Consider the following 6,419-nt stretch of genomic DNA (forward strand, 5'->3'; position numbering starts at 1 on the left):
TTGGCTACAAGTCTAGCCTTATATCGTTCAATGTTACCAGAAGAATCCCTTTTGGAGCCAGTGGCTTTAGCTTCTTTTGGTAACTGAACAAGATCCAAAACTTTGTTTGTAGCCATTGACTTCATCTCTTTTTTCATGGCATCATACGATAAAGTGGTATTGATTCCATTCATGGCTTGTGAAAATGAACTAGGATAAACCTTAGGTCCAACATCAAAGTCAGATTCTTGTAGGTATACAAGGTAATCACTAGAAATTGTTGATTTCTTTTCTTTTGTGGATCTTCTTATTCCCATTAGTTCATTCAAATTTTGAATAAAAGGCTTTGTATTGATTTGTTCCGTATGGAGTGGTTGTTCTTCAATGATATCTGGAATACCATTTGGAACAATAACCAATTCCCTAATTAATTTCACAATAGGGTCCCTTATTTCCTTAAACTCTATGACACGAGAAAAACCACTCCCACTTGACTAATTATCCTCAAGAAATTTTGTATTTCTAGCTTCAACAATTTTAGGTATGTGTGAAGGATAATAAAATTTGAAACCTTTGGAGATTTCAGCATAGCCAACGAAAAAATCGCTAACTGTTCTTGGGTCCAAATTCTTAAGTGTGGGTTATAAACCCTTACCTCAACTAGACAACCCGATATGTGCAAACATCTCAAACTTGGTTTCCACCCTTTCCATAATTCAAAAGGTATGTGCAAACATTTCAAACATGGTTTCCACCCTTTCCATAATTCAAAAGGTATTTAAGGAACTACTTTAGATGGAACCCGATTTAAGATATACACAACGTTTTCAAAACTTGACTCCCTAAATTTATGAAAACATTAGAATAACTGAGTATGTTTCTTACCACGTCTATAAGAATACGGTTCCTGTGAGACCAATGAATTTTGTATTTTCATTTAAGGCACTTACCTTTAGACTATTTTAATTAAAACCCTCGATTCCTTGCTTACTTGCAATTTGAACCCTAGAATAAAAAACGAGTACCAATTGGAACCATGCAAACCTTAACCAATCCCAATAACTTAGGAATCATTTTTAATACCCTAATAATAATAATTAATTAACTCCCTAATTATAGGATAATCGTTCAAAACCCTAGAATTACAATTAAATTCGTTCAGTTGATCGGCTTTTAATTTGAAAATGAGAAACTTAAATTGAATTGCTTTCCCTAGGCCTAATTAATAAAATTCTACACTTAAATAAATGCTCTAATTAATCCCTAGCCCTTACATTTTATTAGATTCACACATTCACCCCAAACTAGCACCATTACATACATATATACACATACTTGTACTTTTCTTAAACAAACAATTTTTTACACAAAATATCTTCAATATATACACAAAAATAAAAAGGCAAATCTTCTCTAAATCATCATCATGGCCGGCCACCTAGGGAAAAGAGTTTGATTCACTTTTGGAGACAATATCCATGAAATCATGGAAAAAAATATTCTAGTACCCCCAAAGTTAGGAACTTCATTTGTACCTCTAGTTTGCTTAGGTTCTAATCTTAACTAGATTATGTTTAAGGATGTAATTAAGGTTTCAAAGCATCCTATATTCCATTAAATTCAAACTAAATCCAAACTATTCAATTAATTTCCAATCAATAGGCATTAGACTTTTCACTCCATTTTTCCTATAAATACCCCACCACCCCTTTGCATTTTCTTCACAAATCAAACACCACACACACACACACACACACACACACACACTTTTAGAGAGAGAAAAAGAGAGGAGAGGAAGAGAAAGCCTTGGTGGTGAAGGAGAGAAATGTAACGCCCCGATATTTATACCATATTATTTGTTACCAATCCATTATTATTATCCAATTTCATGACATTCATATAAACAAGAAATAAAAGTGAACAATTCTATAAACTAAATAATGTAGCATTCTCATAAATTCCCCTTTAAGTTCATTGTAATAATTTACAATACACTAAAATATTAAATATACGTCCAATTTGCCATAAGAGCTTACAACTTTCAAGACTAAGGGCCTTGATTGCAACAAATAAAATCCTAACTCAACAAATAAGCTTGTAGGTGAACAACATCAAAGAAGCTTCATCGCTCCATGTTGAATTGCATTCACTTTTCAACGATATTATGGTTCACCTTCATCACTTGGAATTTTAGGATATCCAGCCCATAAAACGGAAGTGAGCTTATATGCCCAGTAAGAAATAAACTTAACAATAAATATGTAATTTCAAAATGATTATGCTCATACCAAGCCATGCCATGCATACGACTTAACATTGTTTCGAAACTCAATTGTGAAGTGCATAATTTGTAACCCATGTTTGACTCAACTCATTAACCATTGTCATAACCAAGAACTTTCATTTTGTAATAATCTCCATGTTACATATCTCAAACACTCTCCACATTTACCAGCTACCAAGCACGGTAGGGCAAGTGGGCAACTTTTACTTTTTCTAAAACCTCCACATTTACCGGCCACCAAGTATGGAGGGGCAATTGGACACCCGTTTCCTTTTAAAAACATCTCCATATTTTTCAGCCATCGAGCATGGAAGGGTAATTGGACACGCATAAATCATTTCAACCTTTTCCCCACATTTACCGGCACTTAGCACGGAAAGACAATTGGGCACCTTTACCAAAATATCAATAACATCCCTACATTTTTCGGCCTCCGAGCATGAGAGGACAATTGGGCACCTCAATACACACAACACATTTCCAAAACCACACACACACTTTTAATTTACTGTGCATTTAACCCAAAAATCATGTGCATGCAACGCAATGCATGAATTTCTAAATATTCTAATTTACCCAAAACATAATTTAGTTGCACAAGAAATTAACAAGTAGAACTAGTGAAATGTTTTCTATTTTCATGAATCCAAGTCCCTCTCATTACCGACAACAATCCCATGCAAGATATTACTCTACATTCTTCTAACATTTCAAAGTCTTCATATGATTCTCTTCCCTAAATCATTAATAATATTATCATAAATCATAATTCATCCCACATATATATATTTTCAAGGAATATCAAGTGAAATTTCAACATATAGCACTAATTAGCTCAAACCCTCTTTTAATTTAAAAATCTCAAATCTAGGGTTTTCAAGAAAATTGGGGTTTTTCCTTATTTCTTTGTGAAATCCGCAAATCATAAATTATTATCAATCAATGTACCAAAACATTCAACACACTTTAAAAAATTGATTGAAAAGCCCATTTTGTACGCAAACAACTTACTATTAAAGTTTTCTAACTCATAATCCCAAAATGTCACAAAATCACACCAAATCACAAATACTTTGTCATGACCCGAACCCGCCCTTAGAGGTTTGGATCATAATTGGCTAATAACCATGAGATTACCTACGGCCTCAGACAAAATTCAAATGATATATAGTTACATGGGGCTAGAAGCGGAAACATAATTATAAAATTTTGTCCAGTGAGTTGTGCATATATGGCATAAACAAAAACATTTTATATGTTAATCACTCACATCCATACATATACAAATAAATATTACATGTCTAAAGATCATTCACAAGTCATCATCATACATATCCAAAAGCTTATGTACAGATCAAACATGACCAACAAAAGAACACCAAAGAACAAAAGTAAAGCCTCATTCGTAAGGCACTCTATCGCTGATTTCACAAAACTCGGGTAATCTCTCGCAGGTTCACTAGGGTTAGGCATCCCGCCGCTCATCTATATACATATATATATATATATATAATGGAATGAGTTAACACTAGTGAATAACATCAAAGTAAAGAGGTTGTATGAATGAGTTCTAATACATAGATAAAATCAATCTCATATCAATACCGTATCATAACGGAAAGACCTCGGGTCCAATACATAACGAAATGACCTCGAGTCTAACATACAACAAATGTACAGAACAGAACAGATCATACTTGGCGAAATGACCTTGGGTCTAATTCATTACAGCTATATAATGACCATTTGGTCTACATATAATAGATATCTCAAAACGTCCTTAGGTCCATCTCATCGAACATACAAAACGACCTTGGGTCCATCATATCGATTATACAGAACAACCTTAGGTCCATCATATGCATTCATGCTAGTCAATCACATTTATAGACATCATATTGATCAAACAAATAGAAGGCTCATTCATATCACAAAATCATAAGTTCGAAAAAACTAACCACATTGTAAACATTTAGAAAATAACATATATGAAAATATCTTTACTGAAATATTATTCACAATGGTTTGGTTGTTGATACTGCTTCATGGATGAACCTACATATCATATAAACATGTACACACTTTGAGGCTCATTGTTTAATCAAATCATTCTTAACTTATTCAATTCTCTTATGTCAACTTCTTACTCATTAATTCATTTGGGAGGCTCAATTCATGCCTAAGAATGCTTAGAAAGGAATAAGAATGCAAATGTGATTAGAATATGACTTTTCAAAATATACTAAAATAGAGCACTTCACTCGAGCACACGAGTGGTCGCTCAAGCGGACTACATGATCTGTAAAAATACTGGATGATCCGAATCTACGCTCAATGGTCGCTCGAGCCAATGTTCAAAATAAACTGACATCACTCGAGTGCTCACTTGGTTTCTCGAGCCATGTGGATGCATGAAATGTGCGCTCGAGCGGTAACTTCTTCGCTTGAGCGGTGTGGTCGAATTCTGGGTTTTCAAAATAGAGTTTTGAGTTTTAAAACACAAATTCAAAGTGTAAAGACTCGCATGATGCATCCCAAACCATGGAAACTCCTTAAAAAACATGAGTACAAAACCAATTCCAACCCATAACTCAAAAACTTCATGATTTTGCAAAATTGAAGCTTAAACTTCATGCATGTATCCTGGCTTAAATTCTTCTTTCACAACTTTCAAAACATGGAATTAAGTTTCAAAACAACATAATTCATGGATACATGTATGATTCAAGTCTCAATTCAAGTATAGGTAACAAAATTTATGCTCAACGTATTGAAATTACACAAAATTATGCGTCCATGTATGAATTATCTTCAAATTCACCATCCTTAGATTAATTCTTGTATTTATCTTTCTTATCTTCTTGAATTCACATACTTGGTGACTTTGATTTATGAATTAAGGGTTAAACACATACCTAAAGTCTTCAATTGCACCAATTCTAGCAAATACTTGAGCCTCTTTTCCCAATTCTTCAACCTTCAAGGCAAAATTTTCAAATTTAAGCCTTTCTCTCTCTCTCTCTCTCTCTCTCTCTCTCTCTCTCTCTAAATAAACTCTCTATCTCTCTTGAAGTATTCTCCACATATTTTTGAGCTCAAGAATGAGCTAATTCCATCTTAAGGGTCACACATATATATATATATATATGCTAGATGATTAGATTAGGGTGTTAATTAAGGATTAAGTACTAATCAAGGTGTAAGTTTGATTAATTAAAACTTAACCTTTCTAAACTGAATCAAATTTTAATCAAACCTCCCAATAGGCTCTAAAAATTATGTCATTATAATTAAACTTATCGATTTCGGTTTCTGAAATCGTTAAAACCTTCAATTTTAGATTTTAGGCAGAGATCACAATGGATATTCCAGCAATGAAGAGATAAGGATTCAAATACACATTAAACACATAAATAACATTCAAAATTAAATAAATAAAAGTGTATTACGCAATGGGGTTGTCACAGTCTTCCCCCTTTAAGAAGTTTGGTCCTTCAAACTTGCATTACCTTGTATCGAAAATAACTCAGGATACCTTTGCCTCATTTCATCTTCTCTTTCCCACATGGCTTTTTTGTCGTAGTGTTCCTTCCATTCTACTTTAAGCATAGGAATTTCTCTATTCCTCAATTGTTTCACTTGCCGATTGATGATTTGAATCAGTTTTTCTTCATACTCCATATTATCGTCGAGAGCTATTCGGTGATAATCAATAATGTGGAATGGATCTCGGAGATTGCCCCTCAACATTGACGCATAAAACACATTGTGCATTTGTTCCATTCCTGGCGACCAAGCAATTCGGTACGCAACTAGACCAAGCTTTTCTAAAATCTGAAACAACCCAATATATTGAGGCGATAACTTACATTTCTTCTCAAATCTCGATTGACCCTTCATCGAAATCACTCTAATGAACACATGATTGCCAAGCTAATATTCTAAGGCCTTTCTTCATTGATATGCATAACTCGTTTGTCAGCTTTGTATGATTTTGAGCCTTTGCTGAATAACCTTGATCTTTTTGGTCGTTGTTTGCATAATTTCGAGTCCCAACGAAATCTTATCCCCAACTTCTATCCAACAAATTGGAGATCTACATTTTCTGTCATATAAGGCTTCATACGGTGCCATACCGATACTAGAGTGGAAACTG

This window comes from Camellia sinensis, chromosome 13, assembly GCF_055761805.1.
Source record: "Camellia sinensis isolate YWXY chromosome 13, ASM5576180v1, whole genome shotgun sequence".
NCBI classification, from domain to species: domain Eukaryota; kingdom Viridiplantae; phylum Streptophyta; class Magnoliopsida; order Ericales; family Theaceae; genus Camellia; species Camellia sinensis.